Source organism: Callithrix jacchus, chromosome 9 (genome assembly GCF_049354715.1).
Source record: "Callithrix jacchus isolate 240 chromosome 9, calJac240_pri, whole genome shotgun sequence".
In the NCBI taxonomy this organism is placed as follows: Eukaryota; Metazoa; Chordata; class Mammalia; order Primates; family Cebidae; genus Callithrix; species Callithrix jacchus.
Genome location: NC_133510.1, coordinates 69,186,355 through 69,207,538, shown reverse-complemented (window position 1 = coordinate 69,207,538; position 21,184 = coordinate 69,186,355). Strand labels below are relative to the sequence as shown.

The window sequence follows — 21,184 nt, the reverse complement described above, 5'->3', positions numbered from 1 at the left end:
ACTTTGGGAGGCCGAGGCGGGTGGATCACGAGGTCAACAGATCGAGACCATCTTGGTCAACATGGTGAAACCCCGTCTCTACTAAAATTACAAAAAATTAGCTGGGCACGGTGGTGCGTGCCTGTAATCCCAGCTACTCAGGAGGCTGAGGCAGGAGAATTGCCTGAACCCAGGAGGCGGAGGTTGCGGTGAGCCGAGATCGCGCCATTGCACTCCAGCCTGGGTAACAAGAGCGAAACTCCGTCTCAAAAAAAAAAAAAAAAAAAAAAAAAAATAAAAAAAAAAAATAAAAAAAAAAAAAAAAAAATTAGCTAGGCATGGGGGCATGTGCCTGGAATCCCATCTATTTGGGAGGCTGAGGCAGGAGAATCACTTGAACCGAGGAGGTGGAGGTTGCAGTGAGCCAAGATTGAACCACTGCACTTCAGTTTGGGTGATAGAGCGAGACTCCATCTCAAAAATAAATAAATACATAGGGGAAAAAATGGAAAAACTAAAAGTAAAAATAAATAAATACATACATATAAAACAAACCAAAAACCATTTATTTACACTAGCAATATACAATTAGAAGTTGAAATTTGGTTGAGTGCAGTGGCTCATGCCTGTAATCCCAGCATTTTGGGAAGCCGAGGCAGGTGGATCACCTGAGGTCAGGAGTTTGAGACCAGCCTGGCTGACATGGTGAAACCCCCTCTCTACTAAAAATACAAAATTAAGCCGGGTGAGATGGCTTATGCCTGTAATCCCAGCACTTTGGGAGGTACAGGCGGGTGGATCATCTGAGGTCAGAAATTCAAGACCAGCCTGGCCAATGTGGTGAAACCCTGTCTCTACTAAAAATACAAAAAATTAGCTGGGCCTGGTGGTGCAGGCCTGTAGTCCCAGCTACCCAGGAGGCTGAGGCAGGAGAATCACTTGAACCCAGGGGGTGGAGGTTGCAGTGACCCAAGATCACAACATTGCACTCCAACCTGGGCAACAGAGCAAGACTCTGCCTCAAAAAAAAAAAAAAAAAAGAAATTTAAATTTAGTAAAACAGTGTCTAGGATTTTTTGGGTGTCACTTTGCCAACCAGTAACCTCTGTGGCCACTGATGCCTCTGCTTGAGTTTTGCTCCTGCCCACTGGGCTCATTCCACCTACTAGACCCGGCAGCCTGCCCTCAGATCATTGATATTGGCCCAGATCCCATGCCTGCCAAGGATAAGCCAGGCATGGAGCAGCAAGGGGTGTGTGAGCAAGCAAGTCCAGGGTCTGCCGGCTGCAGCACCAAAACAGGCTGCTACAGGTGCCAGCACAAGCACCAGCTCTGGGAGAGGCTGTGACTGGACCAGACATACTGCAAGTGGCATCTGCTTCAGGCACCAGTGTCTGGATGAGGGAAACTTGGTGGTACCCAAAAGCTCAGATATCTGTACCTTAGAAGGATCACCATTCATCATTCACACAGTCCAGGGGCATGTCACAACCCACAGCTCAGTGAGCCAGCTGAGGATGTGTTACAGCTCCATTAGCTCCCACCATTCAGTCCTGAGTTCCTGCCCCATGTCCAGGAAGAACAAGGTTACATGAACAACTGAAGGGTGAGCAAGGTGCAGAGGAGCTTTTACTGAGCAACAGAACAGCTCTCAGTGGAGAGGATACCTGAAGTGGGTAGCTCCTATCCACAGGCAAGTCATCCCGACAAATGTAGAGGAGACTTGAAGTGGGTCCTGCTATCCGAAGGCAGGTAGGCCTGATGAGTGTAGGCCACTCAAAGTGGATAGCTCCTGTCTGTAGGCAGGTAGTCCCTAGGAGTCTCTGAGTCAGGCTCAGTCTGGGGTTTTTATGGGCTCAATAGGGAGGAAATCCATGCTGATTATGGGCAGCCATGAGTGGGCCTGGAAAAAGTACCATCTGATTGGCCGAAAGGCATCAAGGAAGTTCTCACTCTAGTCCCAGACTCCACCCTAAACTGGCAGCCAGGAAGCAGTGGCCCAGCCCTGCCACTGCTTCCTATTGTGTGGGGTGGCCACTTGGTGCTAGCAAAGGGCAGGAGGGCTGTAGAGTTACAGCAGCTCTGGCTCAGGGAATCCCAGTCCCCAGGCTTCAGGCCTCCCTGGCTTGAAGGTGGGGTTTCACTGGGGACCTGCCATTTATAGCTTAGGAACAAGTCTGCCTACTGCCGCCATCAACATGCTGTCCATGGCAACCTGGCTGTCCAGCTGAGGGGCGCCTTCAGGCCTCTAAGGAGGGGCATTCAGCCCCCTGACCTCCCTCATTGATGACCAAAGTTCAGAGGGACTGAGGCAGCAGGGGACAGGCGTGTCAGTGCCACCCCAACCACATGTACACCTGACCCGGTTGTGACAGTGCTGGGCTTGGCCACAGCTTTGCTCTGCACTGTAGCAGGCACTGGGAGCAGGGAGAGGACAGGGAGCGGGATCAGGCACATCCCTGAGGGCGCAGGGATGCCTCAGTCCAGAGCTGCGGCTGGGTGGCTGCTGCTGCTCCCAGGAGTGTGGGGCTCTTTCTGGACAACTCAGTAGAGTGCAGGGCTCCAACTGGGATCACTAGTCCCCAGACCCCGCTTGGGTCCACCGAGTGAAAAGCCCCAGCTGCACCTCTCTCGCTGAAACTAGTATCCTCACTGCCACCATCAACAGTATTTGCAATAACACTAAAACATGAAATAGGTATAAATCTAGTAAAATAGGTACAAGATCTTTACATTGAAAAATTCAAAATACTGGCCAGGCGTGGTGGCTCACGCCTGTAATCCAAGCACTTTGGAGGCCAAGGAGGGCGGATCACCTGAGGTCAGGAGTTCAAAACCGGCCTGACCAACATGGTGAAACCCTGTCTTTATTTTTTTTTTAAAGAAAGAAGGAAAAATACAAAATACTAAGATCTGAGAGCTGTAGTCTAGTAATAAAAAAAAAAAAAACAGAAAAATATAAAATATTAGTTTAAAAAATCAAAGAGCTAAATAAACGGAGAGATATACCTATGGATTGAAAGATCCAGTATTGGCCAGGTACAGTGGCTCATGCTGTAAGCCCAGCACTTTGGGAGGCCAAGTCAGGAGGATCATTTGAGGTCAGAGGCTCGAGACCAGTTTGGGCAACATGGTGAAACGTTGTCTGTACTAAAATTACAAAAATTAGGTAGGCATCTGTAATCCCAGCTGCTCAGGAGGCTGAGGCAGGAGAATCACTTGAACCCAGGAGGCAGAGATTACAATGAGTTAAAATCACACCACTGAATGCCAGCCTGGGTGACAGAGTGAGACTCTGTCTCAAAAAAAAAAAAAACAAAAAAAAGACCCAATATTGTTAAATGCCAATTGATACGTTAGGTCACAAATCTAGTAATTTATCAATATCACATATTACAAATCATATATCTGATAAAGAGCTAGTATCCAGGCCGAGCAGAGTGGCTCACGCCTGTAATCTCAGTACTTTGGGAGGCCATAGTAGGCGGATCACAAGGTCAGGAGTTCAACACCATCCTAGCCAACATGATGAAACCCCATCTCTACAAAAATACAAAAAATTAGTCGAGCATGGTGGCATATGCATGGTGGCACATGCCTGTAATCTAAAAAAAAAAAAAAAAGAGCTCATATCCAGTATTTAGGATATATAAAGAACTCCCAAAATTCAGTAATAAGACAATACCCAATTTTTTTTTTTTTTTGAGACAGAGTTTCACTCTTGTTACCCAGGCTGGAGTGCAATGGCGCGATCTCAGCTCACCACAACCTCCGCCTCCTGGGTTCAAGCAATTCTCCTGCCTCAGCCTCCCGAGTAGCTGGGACTACAGGTATGTGCCACCATGCCCAGCTAATTTTTGTATTTTTAGTAGAGATGGGGTTTCACCTTGTTGACCAGGATGGTCTTGATCTCTTGACCTCGTGATCCACCCGCCTCGGCCTCCCAAAGTGCTGGGATTATAGGTGTAAACCACCGCGCCTGGCCAATACCCAATTTTCTTAATGGATAAAATATTTGGACAGTTCACCAAAGAAGATGAACAAATGGCAAAAAGCACACAAAAAGGTGTCAACATAATTAGTCATTAGGGAAATGTAAATTAAAACCACAATGAGACACACACATCCATTAGGATGCCTAAAATTAAAAAGCCTGACCATATCAAATGTTGGCCAACAATGTAGAGCAACTGAAATTTTCATGCACTGCTGATGTCAATGTAAAATAGAACAATCCCTTTCAAAAACAGTTGACAGGCCAGACACAGTGGCTCCTCCCTGTAATCCCAGCACTTTGGGAGGCTGAGGTGGGCGATCACTTGAGGTCAGGAGTTCAAAACCAGTCTGGTCAACATGATGAAACTTTGTCTCTACTAAAAATACAAAAATTAACCAAGCATGGTGGTGGGTACCTGTAATCCCAGCTACTCGGGAGGCTGAGGCAGGAGAATTTCTTGAACTCGGGAGGTGGAGGTTGCAATGAGCTGAGATCATGCCACTGAACTCCAGCCTGAGCAACAGAGTGAGACTCTGTCTCAAAAAAAAAAAAAAGCAGTTGACAATTTTTTAAAAAGTTGAACATGCATCAACCATATGATCCAGCCATTCTTCATTTAGTATTCACCCAAGAGAAATGAGAGCATATGTCCATACAAAGACTTTAGATCAATGTTCATGGCAGCCTTATTTATAACAGACAAAATCGGGAAACAATCCAAATGTCTATCAATGGGTACATAATTTATGAAATATCCATACAATGGAATACTACACTCAGCAAAAAATAAAAGGACCAAGCATGGTGACTCATGCCTGCAACTCTAACACCAACTTGGGAGGCCAAGATGGGAGGATTGCTTGAGCCCAGGACATGATGAACCATGTGTCTACAATTTTTTTTTTTTGAGACAGAGTCTTGCTCTGTCACCCAAGCTGGTGTTCAGTGGCATGATCTCGGCTCACTCCAACCTCTGCCTCCTGGATTCAAGCAATCCTCCTGCCTCAGCCTTCTGAGTAGCTGGGATTACAGGCACAGGCCACTATGCCTGGCTAATTCTTGTATTTTTAGTAGAGATGGGGTTTCCCCATGTTGATAGACTGCTCTCGAACTCCTGACTTCATGATCCTCCCTCCTTGGACTCCCAAAGTATTGGGATTACAGGCATGAGCCACTGCACCTCGCCGTGTCTACAAACAATTTAAAAAATAACCAAGTGTGATGGCTCATGCCTGTAGTCCCAGCTCTTAAAGAGGCAAAGACAGGAGAATTGCTTGAGCCTAGGAGATCAAGGCTGCAGTGAGCTGCACTCTAGATGGGTAACAGAGCAACACTGTCTAAAAATAAATAATAAGGGGCCAGGTACGGCAGCTCATGCCTGTAATCCCAACACTTTGGGAGGCTGAGTCAGGCAGATCACAAGGTCAGGAATTCAAGACCAGACTGGCCAACATAGTGAAACCCCATCTCAGGCCAGGTGCACCAATTTTCATACAAAAAATATGAAAATTGGCCAGGCACGGTGGCTTACGCCTGTAATCCCAGCACTTTGGGAGGCCGAGGCAGGCGGATCATGAGGTCAGGAGTTCAAGACCAGACTGGCCAACATGGTGAAACCCCATTTTTTAGTCTCTACTAAAAAATACAAAAAATTAGCTGGGCATGGTGGCTTGTGCCTGTAATCCCTGCTACTTGGGAGGCTGGGGTAGGAGAATTGCTTGAACCGGGACCTGGGAGGTAGAGGTTGCAGTAAGCTGAGATTGCACCACTGCACTCCAGCCTGGGCTACAGAGCAAGGCTCCATCTCAAAAAAAAAAAAAAAAAAAATGAAAACTAGCTGGTCATGTTGGCACACACCTGTAGTCCCAATTACTCAGAAGGCTGAGGCAGAAGAATTGCTTGAACCCAGGAGGCAGAGGTTGCAGTGAGCTGAGATTGTGCCACTGCACTCCAGCCCAGCCTGGATAACAGAGCAAGACTCCATCTCAAAAAAACAAACAATAAAAAGAAACCCTATCTCTACTAAAAATACAAAAGAAAAAAAAATTAGCCAGGCTTGGTGGCAGGCACCTGTAGTCCCGGCTACTTGGGAGGCTGAGGCAGGAGAATCACTTGAACCCAGGAGGCGAAGGTTGCAGTGAGCTGAGATCACACCTCTGCACTCCAGTCTGGGCAACAGAGCAAGACAGTTTTTAAATAAATAAATATAAATATAAATTTAAAAATGACAATGCTAATATGTAAAAAGCATAATACCAAGACAAATAGACAATACCAAGTGCAGCCAAAGATGTGAAGCAACAGCAATTCACATATATTGCTGGTGGGAATGCAAAATAGTAATGCCCTTTCAGATAAGTTTGGCAGTTTCTCATAAATATATGGCTACCAGATGACCGAGCAATACCATTCATAGGTCTTTACTCAAGAGAAATGATAGAAAGAAAAAGAAAAAAAACTCAAGAGAAATGAAAACTTATGTTTATATAAAACCCTATATGTGAATGTTTGGAGTGGCTTTATTCAAAATTGCCCCATACTGAAAACTACCCAAATGTCTTTCAATTGGTGAATAAATGCTTTATGCTAAGTAAAAGGAGATAGACTCAAAAGACTACATAGGGTATGATCCCATTTATATGGCATCCTGGAAAAGAGAAAACTATTACTAACAGAAAACTAATGGCTGGGTGCAATGGCTCACACCTGTAATACCAGCACTTTGGAAGGCTGAGGTGGGCAGATCACATGAACTCAGGAATTTGAGACTAGCCTGGGCAACATGGTGAAACCCAATCTCTACAAAGTAATAGAAAATTAGTCAGATAGTGGTGTGCACCTGTAATCCCAGCTACTTGAGGCTGAGACGGGAGGCTGTGAGCTGTGATCATGCCATGGCACTCCAGCCTGGCTGACAACGAGAAAACCATCCAGGTCAAAGAGCACCAAATTTGAGGCAAACAGAAATAAAGTATCCCCTTTTGAGTAGGGAGTGAGGGAAGAAGTGCTTAGAAAGTTGGTGATTTGGGGTTAGTACCTCAAAACCATTTTAGGGTTTCTCTGCTCTGCCTACCCTCTGGAGAAGGTGGACAGTGGTCAGTTAACAGATGATGTTACTAGCAATCACTTGATCCCCATGGCTTTGGTTTAAAAGACACATACACTTGTCCACACATGCTTAGAGATAAAAGTGGGCTGTCAACTGAAGTGTTTTACTGACAGAAGGGGTATAGGGGTTATTTTCTAGGGGGACTAGCATGTCACTAAAGCATGCCTTTTAATATATTAATTTTTTAAAAAAAGCAAAATACAGCCGGGTGTGATGGCTCACACTTGTAATCCCAGCAATTTGGGAGGCCGAGGCAGGAGGATCACTTGAGGCCAGGAGTTTGAGACCAGCCTAGCCAACATGGTGAAACCCCATCTCTAGTAAAAATACAAAAATTAGCCTGGCATGATGGCACGCATCTGTAATCCCAGCTACTTGGGAGACTGAGGCAGGAGAATCTCTTGAACCTGGGAGTTGGAGGTTGCAGTGAGCTGAGATTGTGCCATTGCACTCCTGGGCAACAAAGCAAGACTGCATCTCAAAAAAAAAAAAATAGCCCAGTGTGGTGGTGTGTGCCTGTGATCCCAACTACTCTGAAGGCTGAGGTGGGAGGATCACTTGAGACTGGGAAGTGATGGTTGCAGTGTCCTGACATTGCAGACACTGCACTCCAGACTGGGTGACACATTCAGACTTTGTCTCAAAAAAGAAGGAAGCAAGGAAGGGAGGGAAGAACCCCACCTTTATCCCTACATTTCCCTACTGTTCTGTGGTTGTTTTATGTTGACTCCAACAGGCTGGCTGTGGTTTTTCTCTTGCCATGACTTCTTTCCCTTTTTTTGAGGTGGAGTTTCACTGTTGTCTCCCAGGCTAGAGTGCAATGGCACAGTCTCGGCTCACTGCAACCTCTGCCTCCCAGGTTCCAGCGATTCTTTTGCCTCAGCCTCCCAAGTAGCTGGGATTACAGGCATCTCCCACTATGCATGGCTAATTTTCATATATATATATTTTTGGTAGAGACAGGGTTTCGCCATGTTGGCCAGGCTGTCTCAAACTCAAGTGATCCACCTGCCTTGGCCTCCCAAAGTGCTGGGATTACAGGTGTGAACCACCATGCCCAGCCAGGACAACTTCTAATTGCCATGTGCAGTATGTTCAAAGCCAGGTATTCCTCATTGTAGACAAATTATGTAACTGGCCAGAGCAGCACTTATAAACTAGCCTAATGTAAAAAAGGAAGAAAGAAATCCTAAGATAGGTATGGAGGCCAGGTGTGGTGGCTCACACCTAGAATCCCAGCACTTTGAGAGGCCAAGGCAGAAGGATCATTTGAGACCTATAGTTCAAGACCAGCCCAGACAACATAGGGAGACCCTGTCTCTACAAAAAAAAAGTTTCTTTTTAATTAGCTGGGTGCGGTAGTCCTAGATGTTTGGGAAACTGGGGCTTGAGGGTCACTTGAGTCCAGGAGTCCAAGGTTTTATTGAGCTCTTATTGCATCACTGCACTTTAGCCTGGGTGACAGATCCAGACTATGTCTCTAAACAAAAATAAATAAACTAAAACACTTATGGAGCCACTACAGACCCTGAATATCGAAAGCAATCTTGAGTTAAAAGAACAAAGCAGGAGGCATCACAGTACCTGATTTCAAAATCCAGTACAAAGCCATAGTAATCAAGACAGCATGGTAGTAGCATAAAAACAGACATGTTAGACCAATGGAACAGAGTAGAGGGCACAGAAATAAATCCACACATATCACTGTCGATTGATTTTCAGCAAAGATGCCAAACACAATGTGGAATGGAGAGTCTTTTCAATGAATGGTATTAGAAAAACTGGATATGCACATACAGAAGAATGAAATTAGACTATCAGCTTACACTATATACAAAAATCAACTCAAAATGGACTAGATTTTTTTCTTTAGACTGAGTCTCACTCTATTGCCCAGGCTGGAGTGCACTGGCACCATGTCGGCTTACTGCAATCTCCACCTCCTGGGTTCAAGCAATTCTCCTGTCTCAGTCTCCCAAGTAGCTGGGACTACAGGTGCCCACCACCATGCCCAGTTAATTTTTGTATTTTTAGTAAAGACAGGGTTTCACCATGTTGGCTGGGCTGGTCTTGAACTCCTCTGACCTCAGGTGATCCACCTGCCTTGGCCTCCCAAAGTGCTGGGATTACAGGCATGAGCCACCATGCCCGGCCTGGATTAGGTTTAAAGATAAAAACTAAAATTATAAAATTACTAGAAGAAAACATAGGGGAAAAGGCCCATGACATTGTTCTAGACAATAATTTTTGTATATGATTCCAAAAGTACAGGCAACAAAAACAAAAAGAGACAAATGGTATTACATCAAACTAAAAGGCTTCTTCATGATTTCACTCATACATGGAATCCAAAGAAGTCAAACTCATAGATGCAGAGAGTGTAGAATGGTGGTTGGTAGAGGCTGGGGATGGGTAGATTGGGGAGATATTGGTCAAAGTGTACAATTTTTCAGTTAGACAGGAGAAATAAGTTCAAGAGCTCTATTATACATTACAATGGCTTTAATTAATAACACATTATATACTTGAAGATTGCTGAGAGCAGACTTTAAGTGTTCTCACCACATTAAAAAAAATGATATATGAGGTGTCTGGGCACAGCCACTCACACCTGTAATCCCAGCACTTTGGGAGGCTGTTGGAAATGGGTTTATAACATCAGGAAAAATGCACACCAACACTATGGGTCACTCAGCAAGGTTAGCTTACTTCCTGCAGGAAGAGTGCAACTTGGCAGCAGTCTTACCACGAGAACACATCTGAACAAAGGAGACAGGGACATTTATAACTTTCATAACCTGGTGCAATTGCCCTACTGCTTTGTCCAGTCTTCATTGGCCAGAACACAACCTCACATTCATGCTTAACCTGATTGGCTAAAAACTTGAAAATTTTCTAATGAGGTAAAGGCAGAGGAGAACAAAGGAAAAGAGGAAGAAACTTGAGGAATGCTTAGAGAAGCGATAACATTTCCAAATACAGAAGGGGAATAAGCTATGACCTAAGACTTGCCTGGGCTTGTCCAAGAATGTCAGGGCAACTATCTAGGTTAAAGTGTAAGGACTAAGAACACAGGATGCACTTGTTTCTTTATTATGACCAGCAGCTACTTTAAGATTATTAGCAAAAGCTTTAAAGTAAATTAACCTTTGAAGAAACTATTATTTATTCATAATGAACTAAGAGAAAAGCTTTAAAAAGGAAACTTTTATTTATTCTTATTTCCTACCGAGGCCAAGGTGGGTGGATCACCTGAGGTCAGGAGTTCAAGATCAGCCTGGCCAATGTGGCAAAACCCTGTCTCTACTTAAAAATACAACAATTAGGCTGGGCGCGGTGGCTCACGCCTATAATCCCAGCACTTTGGGAGGCCGAGGCGGGTGGATCATGAGGTCAAGAGATCGAGACCATCCTGGTCAACATGGTGAAACCCCGTCTCTATTAAAAATACAAAAATTAGCTGGGCATGGTGGTGCATGCCTGTAATCCCAGCTACTCAGGAGGCTGAGGCAGGAGAATTGCCTGAACCCAGGAGGCGGAGGTTGCAGTGAGCCGAGATCGTGCCATTGTACTCCAGCCTGGGTAACAAGAGTGAAACTCCATCTCAAAAAAAAAAACCAACAACAATTGAAAAAAAAAATACGAACAATTGGCGAGATGTGGTGGTGCGCACCTGTAATCCCAGCTACTAAGAGGAACTGAGGCAGGAAAATTGCTTGACACCTGGGAGGTGGAGGTTGCAGTGAGTCCAGATCATGCACTGTACTCCAGCCTGAGAGAGTGAGATCATTACAAAAATATATGTGTGTGTGTGTATATGAGGAAGTGTATGCTTTAATTAGTTGGATCTAGCCATCCACAATGTATAAATATATCAAAACATCATATTGTACACCACATATATACAGTTTTGGTCAACTCAATGTTATAAGTAGAATTTTCAATGCTGCAAAAGAAGTAGCACACGAATATAAATTTCTTCAGCAAGGCAATTTACTTCTATAGAGGGCTGCAGCTCACAGATGGAACAATGGCAAGCACACACCTGGACAAGGAGGGGAAGGGGTACTTATGCCTGACGGGCGTGGCCCCTACTGCTGTGTCATTCCCCTATTGGCTAGGGTTAGACAGCACAAGCTAGACTAATCCTGATTGGCTACTTTAAAGAGAGCAGGGGTCAGAGCTGGAGTGGAAGGGTGGGTGGTTTGGCTAGAAGGATGGTTATAGGCAGGTCAGAGCAGGTAGCCAGGGGTAACCTAGGTCAAAGAAGGTGACCAGAACAGGTGACTGGAGCAGGTGACCAGAGCAGGTGACTGGGATGAGTCAGGACAGAGCTAGGGGCTGGGGGAATAGATGAGAACTACTGATTAGAACCAGTGGAGAAGGTTGTTTACTGGAATTACAAGGAGGCTAAAGTTTATAATAAAAAATTAAAGAATAAGAGAGCTGAATATACTGACATAGTGATTCTTTGAGGATAAACTTAGGGTTCACTATATCTAACATCAATTAAGAAAAAGAGCATTTTGGCCGGCGTGGTGGCTCATGCCTGTAATCCCAGGACTTTGGGGGTAGCAGGTGGGCAGGTCACTTGAGGTCAGGAATTTGAGATCAGCCTGGCTAACATGGCAAAACCCTGTCTTTACTAAAATACAAAAATTAGGCCAGGCGTGGCGGCTCATGCCCGTAATCCCAGCACTTTGGGATGCCGAGGCAGTCGAATCATGAGATCAGGAGTTCGAAACCAGCCTGACCAACGTGATGAAACCTCATCTCTATTAAAAATACAAAAATTAGCCAAGCCTGGTGGTGCATGCCTGTAATCTCAGCTACTCAGGAGGCTAAGGGCAAGAGAATTGCTGAAACCCAGGAGGTGGAGGTTGCAGTGAGCCAAAATCGTGTCACTGCAGTCCAGCCTGGGTGACAGAGTGAGACTCCTCTCAAAAAAAAAAAAGAAAGTCCCAACCGTCTAATCAGGCATTTGTCTTTCTAATGACCAGTCCCATCCTGAAGCTGTAATCATTAGCATATGAAAAGATACAACTTTGGAGATTCCAACGATTTTAAGAGTTGTTATATTTTACAATATCACAATGGAGTAACAGGGCCAAGATTTATCCTCTGGGCCAGATGTGGTGGCTCACGACTGTAATCCTACCACTTTGGGAGGCCAAGGAGGGTAGATCACTTGAAGTCAGGAGTTCAAGACCAGCCTGGCCAACATGGTGAAACCCCATCACTACTAAAATTACAAAAATTAGGCAGGCATGGTGGCATGCGCTTGTATTCCCAGCTACTTGGGAGGCTGAGGTAAGAGAAATGCTTGAACCCAGGAGGCAGAGGTTGCAGTGAACCAAGATTGCGTGCCACTACACACACACACACACACACACACACACACACACACACACACACATATTTATCCTCTTATCCAAAACAACGACAGTTACCTTTTCCCAAAAGGATTATTGACAACAACTCACAGAGCTCACCTAGGGAGGGGCAGTAGTTTCTTCCTAGGAAAAATTAATTTCTTAAAATTCAGTGCCTGGGGGGGGCCAGGCGCGGTGGCTCACGCCTGTAATCCCAGCACTTTGGGAGGCCAAGGTGGGTGGATCACGAGGTCAAGAGATCGGGACCATCCTGGTCAACGTGGGTTTGTCTCTATTAAAAATACAAAAAATTAGCTGGGCATGGTGGCGGGTGCCTGTAATCCCAGCTACTCAGGAGGCTGAGTCAGGAGAATTGCCTGAACCCAGGAGGCGGAGGTTGCAGTGAGCTGGGATCGCGCCATTGCACTCCAGCCTGGTTAACAAGAGCGAAACTCCATCTCAAAAAAAAGAAAAGAAAAAAAATTCAGTGCGTGGGCACAGTGGCTCATGCCTATAATTCTAGCACTTTAGGAGGTCAAAGAGGGCAGATCACTTGACATCAGAAGTTTGACACCAACCTGGACAACATGGGGAAAACCCATTTCTACCAAAAATACAAAAATTAGCTGCACGTGGTGCATACCTGTGGTCCCAGCTACTTGGAAGTGGGAAGTAGGAGGATCACTTGAGCATGGGAGGCGGAGGGTGCAGTGAGCCTAGATGGAGCCACTGTACTCCAGCCTGGGCAACAGAAAGAGGGAGACTGTCTTAAAAAAAAAAAACAAAACAGGTGACAGGTGTGATGCCTCATGCCTGTGATCGTAGCACTTTCAGAGACTGAGGTGAGAGGAATGCTTGAGTTCAAGAGTTCAAGACTAGCTTGAGCAAAATAACAAGACCTTAGCTCTACTAAAAATTAAAAAAATCGGCCAGGTATGGTGGCTCACTCCTGTAATCCAAGCACTTTGAAGGCCAAGGCGGGCAGATCACCTGGGGTTGGGAGTTCAAGACCAGCCTGACCAACATGGTGAAACCCTGTCATTAAATTAAAAAAAAAATTAAAGAAATAAGGCCAAGGCAGGTGGATCCTGAAGTCAGGAGTTTGAGACTAGCCTGGCCAACATAGTAAAACCCCATCTCTACTAAAAATAAAAAAATTAACTGGGCGTGGTGGCATGCACCTATAGTCCCAGCTATTCAGGAGGTTGAGGCAGGCGGATCCCTCTAGCCAGGGAGGTTGAACTATGATAGTGCCATGACACTCTAGCCTGAGCAACAGAGCAAGACATTCTCTCAAAAAAAAAAAAAAAAAGACATAAGTAAAAAATAAGTAGGGGGTGGGGTGGCAGCAAAAAAAGAAAAGAAAAAAATAAGTAAATAAGTAAAATAGAGCAAATAAATAGAGCAAATCACCAAAATAAAAAATTGGTTCTTCCACAAAAATCAAATTAGCAAATCTTTCCCTAGATTGACTAAGAAAAAAAAGAGAAGACTCAAATCTCTAACATCAGAAATAAAAGGGAGGGCATTACTGCCAATTATACATTTTGGAACAGAAATAAAAAGGAGTATAAGAGGGTATTCTGAATTATATGCCACCAAATTGGATAAGCTAGATGCGATGGAAAAAGTCCTAGAAACACAAAAGCTACTAAGACCAAATCTGGCCGGGCGCCGTGGCTCACGCCTGTAATCCTAGCACTTTGGGAGGCCGAGGCAGGTGGATCACGAGGTCAAGAGATCGAGACCATCCTGGTCAACATGGTGAAACCCTGTCTCTACTAAAAATACAAAAAATTAGCTGGGCATGGTGGCGCATGCCTGTAATCCCAGCTACTCAGGAGGCTGAGGCAGGAGAATTGCCTGAACCCAGGAGGTGGAGGTTGCAATGAGCCGAGATCGCGCCATTGCACTCCAGCCTGGATAACAAGAGCAAAACTCCATCTCAAAAAAAAAAAAAAGACCAAATCACAAATAAATGGAAAATCTGAATAGACCCTAGCTAGTAAGGAGAATGAATCAATAATAAAAAAGAAACTTCCCAGCTGGACATGGTGGCTCACACCTATAACCCCAGCACTTTGGGAGGCCAAGGTGGGCGGATCACCTACAGTCCTGAGTCCAAGACCAGCCTGGCTGACATGTGAAACCCTGTCTCTGCTAAAAATACAAAATTAGCCGAGAATGGTGGTGTATACCTGTAATCCCAGCTACTTGGGAGGCTGAGGCAGGAGAATGGCTTGAACTCGGGAAGGTTGCAGTGAGCCAAGATGGCACCACTGTGCTCCAGCCTGGGCAACAAGAGTGAAACTCCATCTCAAAAAAAGAAACTTCCTTGGGCCAGGTGGTTTTGCAGGTAAATTCTACCAAACTGGAGAGTTGATATACTCCTGAGATAGAAGAGTGAAGCCATCTTGCTGGCCTTGCCAGCCAAAAGCAAACTACTTCTGATGGGCCTTATTGACAGGTTTGAAGAAATAATCATTTGCCAGATCATAGCTGCATTCCAAGAACCAGGGGATGTGTCAATTTGTTCAAGCAATGAAACCACATCTGGTACAGAAGCTGTGATTGGAGTTAGTACCTAGTTAAGCTTACAATAATCCACTGTCATGCTCCAAAATTCGTCTTTATTCTTCACAGGCCAAACAGGCAAGTCGAATGAGGATATGCTCGAAATCACCACCACGGCATCTTTGAAGTACTTGATGATGGTGTTAATTCCTCCATGAATGGGATACTTGGTTTTCACTATTTTCCTAGGTAGAGGCAGTAGTGGCTCCTATTTGGCCTTTCCCATCATAGTATCCCTCACTTTATAGGTCAGGGAGCCAGTGTGGGGATTCTTCCAGCTGCTGAGTATGTATATTCCAATTATACTTTTTGGAACTTGTGAAATAACCACAGGATGGGTTTCAGGACATGCTGGGTTCACTGTGAGATGGGCCTGAGCTAAAGCTTTTTTGATTAATGGGTAGACCATAATAATGTTTTTGGTCTCCTGGAATTAATGTCAGCTCAGAGCCAGTGTCCAGCAGTCCCCTAAAAGGTCTGATTATTTTCTTTTTCCCAGTGCAGTTACTCTGGTACAAGGTCATAGGTCCCTTTGGAGAAGTTCAGGAAAAAAGGTAATAGTATAAATGTAGGCCGGGCACGGTGGCTCCCAGCACTTTGGGAAGCTGAGGTGGGTGGATCACTTGAGATCAGGAGTTCAAGACCAGCCATGGTCAACATGGGGAAACCCTGTCTCTACTACAAATACAAGAAATTAGCTAGACCTGGTGGCAGGTGCCTGTAATCCCAGCTACTAAGGAGGCTGAGGCAGGAGAATCGCTTGAATGCAGGAGCTAGAGGTTGCAGTGAGCCAAGATCACGCCACTGCATTCCATCTTGGGTGACAGAGCAAGACTTTCTTAAAAAAAAAATGGATCATAGACCTAAATGTAAAGTCTAAAAGTCTAAAACTCCTATAAGAACACATACGAGGGCCAGGCGTGGTGGCTCATGCCTATAATCCAAGCACTTTGGAGGCCAAGGCAGGCGGATCACCTGAGGTCGGGAGTTCAAGACCAGCCTGACCAACATGGTGAAACCCCGTCTTTAAAAAAATAATAATAATAATAATAAAAGATCACATAAGAGAAAAGAAAAAGAAAAAAATGAATAAAAAATAAAAATAATACATAGAAGAAAATGTTTATGACCTAAGGATAGGCAGTTTGCTTACACATCACACCAAAGCACAATCCACAAAGAAAATAGTAAACTGGACTTAGAACTTCTGTTCTTTGAAAGACATTATTAGTAGAAGAAAAATACAAGCCATTAAATGGAAGAATATTCTTGCAAATCACTTATTTCATAAAGTTGTATTCAGTATATAGAAGAATACTCACAACTGAATAATGAGAAAATGTAACACTCAATTTAAAACATATAGGCAGGCCAGGAGCAGTGGCTAATGCCTATAATCCTAGCACTTTGGGAGGCTGAGGTGGATGGATCACGTGAGGTCAGAAGTTAAAGACCAGCCTGGCCAATATGATGAAACCCCATCTCTACTAAAAATACAAAATTAGCCGGGCGTGGTGGCACATGCCTGTAATTCCAGCTACTAGGAGGCTGAGGCAGGAGAATCACTTGAACCCAGGAGGTGGAGGTTGCAGTAAGACAAGATCTCACCACCACACTCCAGCCGGAGCAACATAGCAAGACTCTGTCTCAAAAAAATAAAGTAAAAATAAAAATAAATGAATATCTACTCCAATAGTGCTTCTAGCTGTACAGAAATAAATAAATAAAATAGAACATATGGGCAAATTGTCTGAACCACAATGTCATATCAGTGCAATTATTTTCCCCTTATGCTATCTAGTTGATTTTGTTTTTGTTTTTTGAGATGGAGTCTTGCTCTGTCACCTAGATTGGAGTGCAGTGGTGCGATCTTGGCTCACTGCAACCTCTGCCTTCCAGTTCAAGCAATTCTTCTGCCTCAGCCACCCAAGTAGCTGGGACTGCAGGTGCATACAACCATGCCCAGTTAATTTTTGTATTTTGTATTTTTCACCATATTGGCCAGGCTTGTCTTGAACTCCTGACCTTGTGATCCACCCACCTCAGCCTCCCAAAGTGCTGGGATTACAGGCGTGAGCCAGTGTGCCTGGCCTTAATTGATTTTTTTGAGACAGGGTCTCACTCTGCTTCCCAGGCTAGAGTGCAGTGGCAGAATCATGGCTCACTACAGCCTCCACTACCGAGGCTCAAGCCTCACCTCATCCTCCCACCTCACCCTCCCAAGTAGCTAAGATTACAGGCTCATGCCACCATGCCCAGCTAATTAATTTTTGTGTGTGTGTGTGTGGTGACAGGTTTGGTCATGTTGCCTAGGCTGGTCTTGAACTCCTGGGCTCAAGTGATTTGCCATCCTCAGCCTCCAAAGGTGCTGTGGTTACCACTTTGCCTGGCAGATCAGTGTAAATTAACCCATGAAAAGATGTTCAAAATCATTAGTCATTATGAAAGTGCAAATTAAAACCACAATGAGATCGTTGCATACCTTTTGGAATGGCTAAAATTTAAATGATTGAGTACATCAAATGTTGATAAAGATTCAGGGTAGGCCGGGCGCAGTGGCTCACGCCTGTAATCCCAGCACTTTGGGAGGCTGAGGCGGGTGGATCACGAGGTCAAGAGATCGAGACCATCCTGGTCAACATGGTGAAACCCTGTCTCTACTAAAAATACAAAAAATTAGCTAGGCACGGTGGCACGTGCCTGTAATCCCAACTACTCAGGAGGCTGAGGCAGGAGAATTACCTGAACCCAGGAGGCGGAGGTTGTGGTGAGCCGAGATCGCTCCATTGCACTCCTCCAGCCTGGGTAAGAAGAGCAAAACTCCGTCTCAAAAAAAAAAAAAAAAATTCAGGGTAACTGAAAGTCTCATATCCTGCTTGTGGGAATGTAAGATAGTATACCCACTTCCAAAAACACTTTGGTGTTTTATTTTATTTTTTTGAGACCTAGTTTCACTCTTGTTGCCCAGCCTAGAGTACAATGCTGCGATCATGGCTCATAGCAACCTCTCTGTCCCAAGCAATTCTCATGCCTCAGCCTCCTGAGTAGCTGGGATTACAGGCATGGGCCACCATGCCCGGCTAATGTTGTAGTTTTATTAGAGACAGGGTTTCTCCATGTTGGTCAAGCTGGTCTTGAACTCCCGACCTCAGGTGATCTGCCACCTCGGCCTCCCAAAGTGCTGGGGTTACAGGTGTGAGCCACCACACCTAGCCTGGTAGTTTATTTTTTAAATTGAACATTTACTACCTTTAGACTTAGCCATTCCAAACTTAGGTATTTATTCCAGAGAAATGAAAGCATATGTCTGTATAATAACTTGTACATGAATGTTTATAGCAGCTTTATTTGTAATAACGCAAAACCAGAAACAGTCCATGCCAAGTCATGGAAAAACACTCAATGATAGAAAAGCATCAACTATTTATATATGCAAAAGTGTGGATGAATCTCAAAACAATCATGCTAAGTGAAAGACGTGAGACAGAAGAAAGTAGATGCTGTTGGCTCCACTTATATAAAATCTAAAATTTGCAAACTAATATACAGTGACAGAAGCAGATTGGTGGTTAGTGGGGATTGAGGTGGGGGGCACAGAACAGCATGTGGGAGGGATTATAAAGCCACATGAAGAAATTTTCATAGTGGGGAAGTGGGTAAATTCATTATGTTGAAGTGGTGAAGGTTTCACAAGTATTTATGTGTATCGATACTTATATATTTTTAAAATGTACATTTTAGGCCGAGCACGGTGGCTCATGCCTGTAATCCCCACACTCTGGGAGGCTGATGCAGGCGCATCATGAGGTCAGGAGATCGAGAACATCCTGGCCAACATGATGAATCCCCTTCTCTACTAAAAATTTTTTTAAAGTTAGCTGGATATGGTGGCATGTGCCTGTAGTCCCAGCTACTTGGGAGGCTGAGGCAGGAGAATAGCTTGAACCTAGAAGGCGGAGGTTGCAGTGAGCTGAGATTGTGCCACTGCACCCCAGCCTAGTGACAAAGCGAAACTCTCATTTCAAAAAACAAATAAATAAAATAAAATAAAAACAAAGCAAATACAATAAAATTACATTTTAGGAAAGGTGTGGTGGCTCCAGCCTGTAATCTTAACACTCTGGGAGGCTGAGGAGTCCAAGACCAGCCAGGGCAACATGGTGGAACACCATCTCTAGTCTCAGCTACTTGGAAGACTGAGGTGGGAGGATGGCTTGAGCCCGGGAGGCAGAGGTTGCATACATTTTATTGTATGCTAACTATGCCTCAATAAAGCTATTAAAAGCAAACACTCATGCCCGTAATCCTAGCACTTTGATATCACGGGGTCAGGAGTTTGAGCCCAGCCTGTTTGAGACACGATCACAAGGTCAGGAATTCGAGACCAATGGTGAAACCCCATCTGTACTGAAAAATACAAGAATAAGGCTGGGTGGGGCCTTATATATGTATTTTATATATATAATTACTCATATGTAAAAACTTTTATATATAAAATTCTCATTATATATGTATATATATATATGGAGAGAGAGAGAGAGAGGGACTGGGGTCTCAGTATGTTGTCCGGACTGGTCTTGAACTCCTGGGCTCAAGTGATCTTCCTGTGTTGGCCTCCCAAAGTGCTGGGATTACAGGAGTGAGCCACTGTGTGTGGCTAGCACTCTTTTTTTTTTTTTTTTTTTTTTTTTTTTTTGAGATGGAGTTTCGCTCTTGTTACCCAGGCTGGAGTGCAATGGCGCGATCTCAGCTCACCGCAACCTCCGCCTCCTGGGTTCAGGCAATTCTCCTGCCTCAGCCTCCTGAGTAGCTGGGATTACAGGCACGCGCCACCATGCCCAGCTAATTTTTTGTATTTTTAGTAGAGATGGGGTTTCACCGTGTTGACCAGGATGGTCTCGATCTCTTTACCTCGTGATCCACCCGCCTCGGCCTCCCAAAGTGCTGGGATTACAGGCGTGAGCCACCATTCCCAGGCTCTTTTTTTTTTTAGACAGAGTCTCCCTCTTTCACCAGGCTGGAATGCAGTGGCACAATCCATAGCTCACTGTAACCTTGAATTCCTAGCCTCAAGGGACCCTCCCGAGTAGCTGGGACTAAAAGCACATATCACCACTCCCCAGCTATTTTGTAGAGACAGGGTCTTGCTTTGTTGCCTGGGCTGGTCTCACACTCTTGGGCTCAAGTGAGCCTCTCACCTTGGCCTCCCAAATTGGTAGGATTACAGATGTGAGCCATTGTGACCAGTTTAGCTTTCCTTATATATAGGAAAGCTCTCCCTCTTAATCAATTTTGTCTAACATGATTGATTTTTTTTTTTTAAGACAGGGTCTTGCTCTGTCACCCATGCTGGGTGGGGTGCATTAGTGCAAGCTTGGTGCTCACTGCAGTCTCCTGGGTTCAAGGGATCCTCTGTAGCTGGGACTACAGGCTTGAGTTCCCATGCCTGGCTAATTTTTTTATATTTAGTAGACAGGAGGTCTCCTTATGTTGGCCAAGCTAGTATGGAACTCCTAAACTCAAGAGATCCTCCTGCCTTGGCCTCCCAAAGCATTGGGATTACAGGCATCAGTCACTGTGCCTGGCCTGATTTTGTGCTTTGAGAGAATAAAATGCAGTATAACTGTAATTGTTTGGGGTCTATTTGATTCTTACGTTATTTATTTATTTATTTCATTTTCTGAAAATATAGAGATGGGGTCTCACTATGTCGACCAGGCTGGTCTCTAACTGCTGGCCTCAAGAGATCCTCCCATCTCAGCCTCCCAAAGTATGGGGATTACAGACATGAGCCACCGCATCCGGCCAATATTATTTAAACACTCTACTTAATGTCCTTCAATTTCTCTTAGACAATTTCTCCCTTGAAGTGTACAGGGAAAATGAAAGGAACTAGAATTCAAAGCAATCTAAATTCCATCTGGTTAATAGCTGTTTGATAAAAGCTCCATAGGGAACAAATGAAAACTATTGGCTGAAATCAGATATTGGTAGTAGCTATAAATTTAAAACTGCTTTTCTAGCCCAATGATCTGGTAGCATGTGATATCTCTCTCTCTCTCCCTTTCTCTCTCTCTCTCTCTTTTTTCCTCCGAGTCTCACTCTTGTTGCCCAGGCTGGAGTGCACTGGCATGATCTCAGCTCACAGCAACC

General features: G+C 44.6%; 2 protein-coding genes across 4 annotated transcripts in view; one reads left to right on the top strand and one right to left on the bottom strand.

Annotated features, from left to right (window-relative positions):
- The window catches only part of LARP4 (La ribonucleoprotein 4), a 200,898-nt gene that overhangs the window by 88,535 nt on the left and 91,179 nt on the right, over nt 1–21,184 (top strand). The gene's annotated exons all lie outside the window — the stretch shown is intronic.
- Nucleotides 1–21,184, bottom strand: part of FAM186A (family with sequence similarity 186 member A) — a 68,046-nt gene that overhangs the window by 46,106 nt on the left and 756 nt on the right. The gene's annotated exons all lie outside the window — the stretch shown is intronic.